Below are 12019 nucleotides of genomic sequence, written 5' to 3'. Positions count from 1 at the left end.
AATTGAAGGGATTCTCCCCAGAGGCTCCGTTGAACTTCCTCGACACCAGCCCGCACCCTGCTCTGGCTGGCCCCCTTAAAGATCTGCTCATTGGATCGCAAAAGACGCCTCACGAGGGGGAACTGAAGGATGGATCAAATCCCCCTTGGTGAAGTGACAGCTCACAAGCGTGGCTCCTGGACTGGTGGCCACGAGTGTCTTCTTGGTCTATGCCAGACTGAATGCCATTGCCCTTTAGCTCTCTGAGGATCAAGCACTGAGCATGCCATGAGTAGCCCCTTAGCCCACAATGAAGGCAAATAGCTGCACACTGATTTGTAGTAAAAGGTCTCTTTTTTTCCTGCTAAGAGAGATATTTGACGACAGCATCAAATATAAGGTTCCCCTTCCTCACAATTTCCATACAGTCCTTCTCGGCAGACGGGAGAGCAGCGAAACCATATTTATTATGAAAACAAGCTGTTGAAACCCACAAAAATTCAGACATCAGTCTGAATCCAAGAGTCGAGCTGTGCTGTCATTTTTGGAAATCAAATACAGTATCAACATAATTGGGAACTGTGGGCTGAGGGGACGAGGTAATGGGGTGGGGGGAGCTGTTTCAGTGAAAACAATTCTACAGAGGTCTTGAGTGTAGATGCAGTATCTGTGCCAATTACCGCAGAGCCAGAGGTATTCATGCGGATGAGCCATATGTTAGAGCTGAACTAAGGAACTGAAGATACTTGCCTTCTAGACGACAGAGTAAGACTTCGCAAATGCAATTATTAGGCTTTAGAGAGAGTTCCAGCTAACGTCAGGCAATCTTATTATATAAAATAGAAAATGGCTTTTTAAAACCTCTGTTCCTCAGACAAGTGTACTGTATATTTATTTATTTTTTAAATATTAAGGAATTGAGCAGGGGAAATTTCATAAAGGACGGAGTCCAGGGAGGGGAGCCCAAAATATGCACACAAATTCCTCCTCACATCCCTGGCTGATTCCTAAAATGCAACTGCTCAGGGGAAGCACCAACAGACCCAGGAAAATGCAATGGCTAGAAGCTCACATCTCAGGAGCAGTTTCCAAGGAAGCAGTTTGGAGCTCAAGTCCCATTGAGTTGGAGGTGCCAAGTGAAGACTGCAAGCATCTCACTGAAATCACAGAAGAACCAAACCTAAAGAATAAGGGGTACCTCCCAGGACAAAGGGGTATGCCCTAGGAATAGGGCTAAATCAAAGTAGACCTACCTCAACAAGGTCCAAAACTAAGCTTTTACAGTTTCTGGCAATTTAACTGCCCAAGAGAAGAAAATGCAATAGTATTCAGAGGACGAAAACGAATCCAGTATTTACAATGCATCACTACAGCATCTAACATGCTATAACAGACAACTAGCACGTGAAGAAGCAGGAAATCATGACCTATAATCAAGAGGGAGAATAATTAGTATAAGCAGACACACAGATAACCCAGAAGTTTGAATTAGCACACAAGGGCTTAAAAATTACTCTTAGAACCATGACAAATGGAATTTACAGGAAAAGACAGATATAATAGTGGAAGACATAGGGAATTTCTGGAGGAGATACACACACACACACACACACACACATAATGGAGAGTATGGTAGAGAGGTGGGAACTTGAGGGTGGAGTGTGGAAAAGGGCCTTAAGAGATACCTCAACTCAAAGCAACTTGTGGTTCTTTTTTTGGATCCTGATTGAAATAAACCAATTTTTAAAAAAGAAAAAAAAAAAAACAGTGGGCAATCAGGGATAAATTAGAACACTAACAGAATTTTTAATATCAAGGAATTATTGTAGTGTTTTAGGTATGATCATTATATTATGGTTATGCTCATACAGAAGAAGTGTCCTCATGTTTTAGAGATATAGACTTCAATATTACAGATCACATGAAGGAATTATTTTCTTTCAAATAACATGGACACTGGGGGAAGGGACAGACATTAATGGAAAGCAAAGTAACACATGGAATGAGACTGGCTGCCTGCGGAGAACTGTTGAAACCAGTAATGGGTGTATGAGGGTTTTTGTAATATCCTCTCTACGTCTGTGAATGCTCGCAAAGTCCATAATAAGATATTAAGGAAGAAAAGGGGGTAGGAAAAGAAACCCTTCCTCCTTGATTTGTGACTGCAGTCCACTCTCGTTCCCGAGCCCGTCCTGGCTGAGCCAACCACTGCCTGTCAGCGGCGAGCTTGAGGATTAGGCCATCCTTTCCTAAGCCGGCACCGAGGGGATCTGCCAATTGAAGCTACTCTTAATTTGCGTTTTCCAAACAGAATTTCCTTGTGGAACCTCAGATGTGGGCCCCAGTGCCCAAAGTAGACCTGCATGTCTGAGGGTTACCTCCCAAGTCCTGGTTCAGCCCTTCCCTCCCATCCGTGTTGGTTTGGTTCCTGGCACTGTGTGTCCGGCCACTACCTCCTGGCTTCCAGGAAGTGGACCCGGGGACTTATCTCACCAAGTATATCTCCCAAAGGATAACTTTCCGGGTTCCCTAGTGCTAGGAGCTGCCCATCTAGTTGCTTCTCCAAGGCTGGATTCTGTAGTTGGATGATTTCCCTCCACATCTGTTGACCAACACGTCGACCTGAATCTTTCTCTTTATGCTAAATGAGGAGGAGGCAACTGCAAAGAGTACCGACAGCCCTGGGGCAGGGAGCAGGCTGGCCTTGGCAGAGGGGGGTGCATACCAACAAATGCCAAGGGTGAAACTTCTCCCCGGCAAAGCCAGCAACACCACCAAGAGCTCTTCAAAGATCTGGAACGCACGCGTGGACGATCTTGTGACTGACTCAAGGGCAGGTTGTCTCATCTGTTTGCTATGAAATATGAGACGCAAGATGACTTTGTCAGGTCCGAACTCAAACCATGAGCAGTTTCAGCCGGAGCACGTTCACAGGCGTGGGACGTGGCATGACCAAAAACTAAATACAGAGCCCTGTTCTTTACTCTCACAGAGTCACCTACAAAACGACGTCCCCTCGAAATGAAAAACGTGATCCCACTTAGAAAAGATCACTCCAGTTTCATCCACACCCCTGTCCTTCACGGTCCTTTCACACGTAATGAGCACAGCCAGAACGAAGGTGACCGTCACTACCAGAGTCTCGCAGCTCGGGAGCTGATAAGCGCCGCAGGCAGCCACTACCCGAGGAGGGTCAGGCGTTGCCAGAATCTGGATATTTCTTCAGAGCCCCAGAACCCTGAGACACAACCGATTTCCACATTCCTGAGCTTTACAGAGAGGTAGGCAGCCTGACTGCACGAAGTGAGCCCGCTCTCTTTGCCTGAACGGCAGGAGCCTGTGTTGCTGGGTTTAATCTCTTTATAATTCTTTGGCACCAATTCTGACACGGGGCTCGGCGGGGGCTGTGTTCCCTGACTGGAGCCTGGAGCAGAATTTCCCCTTTTTAGGTCACAAACTCAGAGCGCTCCCTCGTCACAGCGACTCTCTCCACCATGTCGGTTTCCAGCGCCTCCGTGAGAAGAACGTTTTCTGAAGCCGTGCCAAGGTGGCAACTCTCTTGGGTTGCTCCTGCCATCCGCGGCGCTTCCCAAGATTGAAACAGGCAGGAACCTGCCCCAGCAGGCCAGGGTTGTAAAAACACATCGAAACGCACCTCTTCCAAACCCGGCTGAATGAAGAACCCTGGGACTAGGGCTGTGAGCTGTCCAGCGACTCTCAAAGGGCTCAGACCAGCCGGCAAAGAGCGGTCTTTCCTGTGTTGGCTTCTTGGTCAGCGTAGGGCTGCTCCCTTGCCGCCCTCACTAAAGAATGGGAATCTGACTGAAAACTGTCTCTTCTCAGCCTTTGGGGCTGGGATGGGACCTCCCGGGGTGTCATGGGCAAGTGGCACCTGGGCTTGTGGTCTCCTTGAAAATCAGAGCATCGGGCCAGGCTCAGCACCAAGTGACTGTGGTTCCCTACTGGCCAGTACTCCACTGCACCTGTTCTGGCTCTCTCCCTTCCCGATTAGCCGCCTGGCGCTGTCCCCTCCCCACAGGACGCCGGTGGCTTATTAAACACGCCCCCTCAGCTGCAGTTAGCAGCGCCCATCCTTGCCCCCCAGCTTTCACTCCCACTCCCGTGAAATCACAAAGTCGAACGTGTAACTTTTGGGGACGTGCCTTCGTTCTTTACCCTGGAAAAACCTCACTCTTTATTCCTCCCCGACTCCTCCCCTCCTCCTCGACCCTGCTAATGGGACCCGGCGTCGATGCTGGCTTCAGCTGGGCCAATCCGATTCCCGCTCTTTTTTTTTTTTTGACACTTGACATTTGACATTTTTTTGATATTTGACAGGGGCCCTCGGAGCCCATCCCAGGCGGCCAGTCACAGGCGGTGGGGAAGGAGGGCCAGCTCTGAGCCAGAGGAGCCCAGGGCCTGTGCGCTGGACCTGCGACCTGCCGGAGGACCAGGGCCAGGAGTGCAGCGGAAGGGACCAGTCCACCTTCAGACCAGAAGGAAGCAGGGGCGGCGCAGAAGCAGGGGTGAAGGGTCGCTACCGCCCAGAGCTCTCCTTTCTCAACCAATTCCCCCTTTTGAGTGGGTTTCTCTTTCTTATAACCAACCATGTCCTGGTAGAAAACACCCTCAAACGTTGCCCCGACTCTGCCTTTTCTCAGCTCTCCTCCCCCTTCGGCTTCGGCGTCTGACACTGCCGCCCCCACTTCCCTCGAACCTCTCTCCTCTTAACGAGGTGCCACAACCCCCTGCTCCCTTTTTCCTTCTCCAGCTGTTCCTCTGGCCCTCTCCCTCAAGCCGCTTAATGAGATTCAGCATTGGGTCCTCCAGCCTGCTCTTCTCCTCGGGAGATGCCATCGGTTCCCGTAACTTCCTCTCTGGAGTCCAGGCACGAGACCCCGGATTCAGATGTGAGCCCAGACTTCTCCCTCCCACCCCAGCCGCAGTTTTAACTCTCCGATGCGATTCTCTGTTTAGATGACTCATGGTCACTCAACCTCTTGACATGGACTCTCTTTCTCCCTCAAGCCCACCCTTCTCTTGACTTTCCCAGTTACTTTAAGGGGAGCTGTTTTTTCAGCCCTGTCCCTGGGACCCTCACGGTAAATGAGAGGAGCTATTCTTTCAGCCCCAGGCCCGGGAACCCCCGTGGTAAATTCTGACCCCTGCTTAGTATCCGTCCCCCCACCATCCCAGAAGGTGCACGAGGACCCGGATGACGTGAGCGTGGTGTGCCACTACGACTTCACTCCCTGGGTCAGGTATGTGGGGCCACTTAAAAGTCTGCTGAGATGAATTGAAGGAAAGAGTGGTGATCTTCTATTTTTCTCTGTGTTACACGCTTCTTGTCCCTCCAATACACACTCACCAAGCTCTCTGGATTCTTCTTTCCTGGTGTCTCTTTCACTGTCCCCTTCCTTCCCATTCTCTGTGCTTCTGGGCCAGACCCTGATCACTATTAGAGGCACTGCAGAAAAAAGCTGGTCTCCCTGGTTGCAACTGAACACCGACACGTGGGATTCTGGGAAGGTGATGACAGCGGAGTTCTTATATCCTCCCAAATCCCCTCTATAAACAGATGGAGCAACTAGATGAAAAGAAAAGAAAAACCTACGCACATGTACAGTAAAATAAACGTGCCTATAATAAGGTTTCCCCTGAACCTCAACCACCAACAGCCACAAGAACCACCTGGTATTGGTATCTGTGCAGCAGGAAGCAGAGGGAAGCAACAAGGAACTGTCACCTGGACCCGAGGGCAGGGAAACCCCAAAGAGCCCACAGGTATCCACAGGAAGGACGCTGGGTCCATTTGGAAGCAGCAGCTAAAACTGGGTGGAGCTTTGCCCGCTATATACACACGTGTGCAGATGTTACACACTAGGTTGCAAGGGCTGTCCATGGGGTAAAGAATTTCAGTCCGTGCATTTCTGTTTCATGGAGCATGCTGTAAAACAGGACGTGCGCGCGCGCGTGCACACATATACACACACACACACACACTCTGCTGTGTTTAACTGGACTGTAGGATGCTCTCAGGAGCTTACAGTTTGACTCCACTTCACTGTGGCCAGATGATCCATTTATAACCGACACCAAGTCAAACCCAGAAACACACAGTGTTTGTTGAGCGCACACGGCAGCTCCAGGCGGCACCCGCAGCCGCAGACCAGGTCTGGAAAGGTGCTCGTGTGCGTCTGGAGAAACGCCATGCAAACCTGTCCAAGTCAACACCGGGGAGAGTTGAAAAATAACCACCTCTCATAAAGTCGTGGTGTATTAGGGCCCTCGGTGCTCTCTTAAAGCCTCATTCCACAGAATCCTAAGTACTTGAAAACCTTATTTGCAATTGACAGGACCGTAACAGTGGCCAGAGAAACGGCTCAGTTCTTATTTTACAGATGAAGAGGCTGAGGTCTAGATCCATGGGGCCATATCCTACCAGAAGTTAACTTATTGGAGAGAAAAAAAACAAACAGCTGATGTGGTTTAGAAGGCAGTCAGAAGGCGGCGAGGGGGGAGATGAAGAAGCACAGATGGACCTTTAATTTCCCTTAATATGGAAAGAAAAGACAGATAGATAGAAATGCATTTATCCCTCCAAACTTAGTAGCCAAACCAGTTTAAAGGCACGCGCTGCTCAAAGGAAAAAAGCCATCGATTCGAGACTGACTTACCCAGTGTCCTCTTAGCATGGGGAGCAGACGGGGTAGGGGGAGAGGCGCTCTCTTCCTGGCGTGGAGGCTTTTCAGCACTGCCCTCTGCCTGCGCTCCGTCTTCCCCGAGGATCACATGGAAGTGTTCTATAAATGTGCACTGGCTTAAGGTTGGGAACGCTGGCCTGGGAGGCAGTGTAAGCAATCTGACCCGGGCAGGAGGCAGCTTTCCAGAAGGCTCTGCAGCCCAGAGGGAGGACGACAGGGGGCAGACAGCCTGCAGGTACCGGCGAGCCTGCAGCTCTGTTTTCCTCGCTCGAAGTTTATCTGGGACCTGAAGCCAGTTTCAGCTGCCTCCTACTGCCATTTAATGTACTTGGGGCAGCTCGAAATTTGGGCTAGAACCAGCCACTTTTCAAAACAAAGCAGCCTTTAAAAAAATAAAAAAGGTTATGAAGTTAGAAGTGCTTCTGGCACATAAGGACAGGTCACTGTCAGCTTCTACCAACCTCATAAAATCAAGTGTCCTTTTGGGAAAATGTCCATATGTTCCCTTGAGAAGGGGAGAATGAGCTGTTACTGTTAGTCCGATTCTAAGTGGCGAAGCTGCCTAAAATGCCATCTGCATTTAGTGAATTAAATGGGCAACCACACAATGGAAAACTTGCAATTGTTAGCAAGGATGTGGAGTCCTTTATGTACCGACACTGAAAACTCTCCAAGATACTTCAAAAAAAATTAACGTAAGGAACAGTGTGCATAATATGCTACATTTGTGTAAAAAAATAAAAGGAGGGTATACATTTATGCATGTGTACTACATTATGTATAATAGGTTACGTTCTATGCTCTAAAAATCACACTCTATTATAATATATAAGTTAATGACTGTTTTTGGAAATTCGCACAAGAAACTAGGGACAGTTGCTACCTCTAGGGAGGGTGGAGACTAGGGGACAGGGAAAAAAGATTATCCCTTCACCCATATTTCCTTTTCTGTTCTGGAAATTTTATCTCACATGAATAGTAATTTAAAAAATATTTTAAAGTTAATCTAATTTTCACTAGAAATATTTAATTTTCAAAACTCCTATTCAGAGCACTGAATCCAATGGACTATAACTCACTTTTTCACATATTTAAAATGTGAGCCCTGAGTGCTGTGGCTGGACGTCGTACCGCAAGGCAAAGCGTCGCCGGTTCAATTCCTGGTCAGGGCACATGCCTTGGGTTGCAGGTTCAGTCCTTGGTCAGGGCACGCGTGGGAGGCAACCGATCGATGTTTCTCTTCATCTCTTTCTCTCTCCCTTCCCATGTAGCCAAAATAAATAAATAAATAAAATATTTTTAAAAACAAAAATAAAATCTGTGATTGGGTTGGGAAGATTTCTTAAGAAGACAGAGTTTTGCAATAGCTAGAATCCTGTGATAGCAGAGGACCCGCCAGTGAGCTTTGAATGAGGGAATCTAGGTTTTCTGCCCTGATTCATCTCCTCTCTGGCTGCGACCTGATCACGGCCCAGATGCTAAGCCCCGCGGTGTCTTCAGGTATAAAGCAGTCCCACAGCCCACTCTCTCCTCAGGCCCAGTGTGGCCTAAAGGCGGCATTGTATATAAAAATCCTTTAAAAAATAGAAAATCCATGTTGAAGGGTAGGATTGTGCGAGGTGATCACATTTTATAATGTTTTTTTCTGACGTCCTTGTGTAATGTGACACTCACATAATATAAGTCAAATTTCCCCATAGGAACAAGCATTGGGACGTATGTTTGCCTTAGCGCTGCTTTTTGTTTTCTTGACATTACCTCTCCCGTGGTGTGGCGTGCCTGCCTCTAAATGGCCGTGGGGCACATGGCGGTGGGCTCTCCGGCCTCCTTCCTGGTTTTCTCTCACATCTAACGTCTGTTCCCAGTTTATTCATCCAGAAGCGTAGTTTTAGTTCTCACATGAGTGCCAATGCAGAATTCTTGGCTGGAATTGCCTTGAGACATAAAAACATTTCTACACTAAAAGCGCAGGTCAGAGCTCCAACGCTTATAAACAGCGTGGTTCCCACAATCCCGGGAAAAACCTGCAGATGTCTGTTTACCAGCTGAAAATGGCGCCACCATGCGGCCATAGTGTAAGTGCAGCTTTTAGCATTCATTTGCCAGCCAGCCATGAAAGGATTCTTGTCCAAAACACTAATTCATTAATTAACAAAAGCAAATATTTTTTAATTGGGGAGATTTGAAATGTTCAAAGGTTGCTCATGTGAGGTTTCATTAATGTTTTGAGTTCATATTTTCCCAATTCAAATTCACATAAATGCAGCCTTGCTGAAAATTACTAGCATATGACAGGGAACACAAAGAAAACAAAACATTTCCCAGGCAATGCTTAGAGCTGATAATTATTTACAAGTTCTGAGAAGAAAAGAAATTCAAACTAATGTTTAGTATGACAGTAAACAGGTAGATTTATAAAAATCAGAAGATAGTGTTCACGGTCCATGGCTCCATACATGGTGAAAAAGAAACTCCTGTTAATGAAGCTAACAGAAAATGCACGAATTTAACGCCTTTCCTTCTAGAGACTTTGTTAAAATGAGAGCAAAGGAAAAAATGTTTTAAGTTTGTTGGGACAATAACAAAGCAAACTAGGACAGAGCATCCGTTGGCGGAAGATAGCTCCACGTTTGTTGGGCAGCAGGCAGAGGCGGGAGGGATCGGCCCAGGAGGCTCAGCCTCCAGCCAGGGGGAGAGCGGCCTGGGCCTCCAGCCCAAACAAGACCCAGTCTGCCCTGCAGACCCAGGAGAGGCTCCAAAACACCAAGAACAATGGAGGCGGCCGAACTGGGGCTGAAAATTAAGAACAGGTGTAAGCGGAGCGTGCCCTTCCTCTGTCCCACCCACCGTGGTGCCCACCAGCCAAGCAAGAGCAATGTCACAAACAAACGCCAAACCTCCCGTATATTCTGAAGTTAAAAATTCAATAGGAGGCTGAAGGCAAACAATAAAATATCTCCAAAAAATAGAATTAAAGAAGGATTTAAAATATGAAAAAATGTTAGAGGTTTAAAACATAACCCATGAGGCCCCACATCTGGCTAACTGGAGACAGACATAGAACGAAAAGGTGGAAGGAAGGAATTATCAAAGAAGTAATGGAAGACTATTTCCCAAAGTCGAAGGATGTGACTCTCCAAATTGAAAGGGTCCAGTATGCACGTGGCACAGTAACAAAAATATCATTGTTCCGGGGGTGGGGGTGGGGGGGCTCAGCTAGTGGTTGCCAGGGGCTGGGGGGAAGGCTGGCGGGGGGGTGACTGCTAATGGGTGTGGGTTTTTTTCCCCCCGGGTGATGAAAATGTTCTAAAATTGATTATGGTAATGGCTGCTTAACTGTGAATAAAATAAAACTATTGGCTGGTACACTTTCAAAGTGTGAATTTTATGGTATGTGAATTATATCTCAATAATAACAATTTAAAAAAATCTCTCTCTGGCCTTCAAAGGTGGGTGAACACAGTTAAATGGTCTTGCATCTCCTCAGTCTTGAAGCTCAGAGTGTGTCCATCGTCAGGAGCAGGGCGTCCCCCGGGAGTTAGAAACGGACCTTCAGAGGGCCCCTCCCTGGCCCGGAACACGTCACCTGGTCTCCAGCTTATTCTCCTTTGGTTGCTTGTGCTTTTGGTGTCATATCTAAGAAACCGTCACCTCATCCAAAGTCACAAAGATTTACACCTAAGTTTTCTTCTAAGAGTTTTATAGTATGAGCCCTTACATTTAGATCTGACCCATTTTGAATTAATTTTTGTACCTAGTATGAGGGCAGGGTCCAGGGCTGTTCTTTTCCATGTGAACCCACCATTTGTTGCAAAGACTACTCTTTTCCTCATTGCATTGTCCTGGCACCTTTCTAGAAAAGTAATTGACCATAGGGGTATGGGTTCATTTCTGAACTTATAATTCTATTCCATTGATCTGTATGTCTATCCTTATGCTAAGGGGGAGGCAGCATCGCAGTCTTAATTACTATAGCTCTGTAGTAAGTTTCAGAATGAGAAGGATGGGTCTTGCCAACTTTGTCCTTTTTCGAGACTGCTTTAACTATTCTGCGTACCTCGCATTGTCATATACATTTTAGAATCAGTTTTATGTTTGCCTTGAAGGCAGAGGCAAGTCTCTGAACCATCTTTAGGACCTGCCGCACTTTGCAGGGCGTCTGGCCCATTAGCACACATCGAAAGTTTGTTGAATTGAATGAAATGTTCCAGGTCTTTTTTTTTTTCCCTGGAGCTTGGAATAATTTCCACCTAGGAGAATGCTAAGTATTTGTTTCAGTTCCAATGCATAGGGCTGCAAGTAGTAACACAAAGCAATTCACAGTGGCTTAAAGCACAGGATATTTATGGCTTAAGGGGGAGGAGTCTGGAGGTAGTCAGTTCATTCAGCAATTCAGCCATGTGCTATCTTCCGTATTCTGGTCTTTCTTCATGCTTTCACCTCATCAGCAGTAGGCACTATCATGCCAGGCACCATGTCATGACAATATGTCAAAGGAGGAGGGGTGGGGACAGAGATTTCCCTTCTGGAGGCTTGTGTTCCATCCAGGTAGGAAACGCCCTCACACCTCACTGAACTAAAATGGGTCGCCTGCCTACCCCTAGCCCGATCACGAGGGACATGACTCATTTCGGCCAACCACACTTCATCCAGTGAGGCAGGCACCAGAGCATAACTTTCCTGAAATCCAGGTAGGCAGGGGTAGAGCGAGGTGTCGCTGCTTGGCAGCAATGTATAGCGTGCATGAAGCAGAAAATGACATTTTTGTAGGCTTGTGTAGTAACTCAACTTACAATGTTGTTCTGGTGAGAAAATGTGTTCTCAGCACCAAAAGGAACTTTGGGAAAACATTTGCAATAAAATTCATACGTTTATCTTTAAAACTATACTAAATACAATCCCATCTCTCTTGGACCCTTTCGAAGGTATTTGAGAATTTTTTTTAGCTCGAGAGCCAATTACGAATATAAACTACCATGGTGCAGACAGGTAGTGTCTAGAAGGGACTGTTATCCAGGGTTAACGTGTGCTGCGTGCCCAGGACGTGCCAGCAGTAGCCGTGTGCTGGAGCGCCAAAGAGACCCTGGGAAGTTGAAGGTCTAGCGGGGTGGGCACGGGGGACCAGACAACCAAGATTCTGACCACTTTACAGCGTGAGAAGGAGGGGTCTTAGAACAGCAAATGCAGAGGGGCGGAGGGCTCGGGCCAGGGATCTGCAGTACCTCCGGCGCTGTTGGGAGGCGCCGTAGCGCCTGCGCGCGCCTGGCCCGCCGCCGGCCTCCCGCCACAGGCGTCGCTGTGCAGTCGCGCCGGCCCCGAGCCGCGTTCCGCGGGGA

General features: G+C 47.7%; 1 protein-coding gene across 1 annotated transcript in view; it reads right to left on the bottom strand.

The window, feature by feature from the left end:
• The window catches only part of LOC129077055 (transforming acidic coiled-coil-containing protein 2-like), a gene marked incomplete at its 3' end in the record, with an annotated part of 51846 nt that extends 45064 nt beyond the window's left edge, over nt 1-6782 (bottom strand). Inside the window, exon 1 of the mRNA XM_054581234.1 lies at nt 6657-6782. The remainder of the gene's footprint in view (nt 1-6656) is intronic.
• Between the last annotated feature and the right edge of the window lie 5237 nt (nt 6783-12019).

This window comes from Pteronotus mesoamericanus, unplaced genomic scaffold (assembly GCF_021234165.1).
Source record: "Pteronotus mesoamericanus isolate MK-2021 breed Mesoamerican mustached bat unplaced genomic scaffold, CSHL_Meso_final contig_657, whole genome shotgun sequence".
In the NCBI taxonomy this organism is placed as follows: domain Eukaryota; kingdom Metazoa; phylum Chordata; class Mammalia; order Chiroptera; family Mormoopidae; genus Pteronotus; species Pteronotus mesoamericanus.
Note: the sequence above shows the minus strand (reverse complement) of the source record. Positions and strands in the feature narration are given on the sequence as shown.